A 293-nucleotide genomic window follows, 5' to 3' on the forward strand; every position below is an offset into this window, starting at 1 on the left:
TTTCCATGCCTTTTTGCACCTCCCTTTCTTCATGTGTTCAATACTCTTTCCCTGTGTCATTCCATTTTATTACACATAACTTAATTTCTGAACTTATTTGTTTTGTTTTCTTTGTATGTATGGATTACTTGGGTTGTTACCGACATCTGGTGAAAATTTCAAGTCAACAGCACCTTTAGAAATATATTTACTGAGAAAAATGGTGACACGTCCAGTACTTATTTTACCTGCTGTATATTTCTTTTTTGAGCCTGCTTATATGTTAAGTAGTCCATATGCTATAAAATAATGTT

The sequence above is a fragment of the Sinocyclocheilus rhinocerous genome, unplaced genomic scaffold, assembly GCF_001515625.1.
Source record: "Sinocyclocheilus rhinocerous isolate Xijiao unplaced genomic scaffold, SAMN03320098_v1.1 scaffold72, whole genome shotgun sequence".
NCBI classification, from domain to species: Eukaryota; Metazoa; Chordata; class Actinopteri; order Cypriniformes; family Cyprinidae; genus Sinocyclocheilus; species Sinocyclocheilus rhinocerous.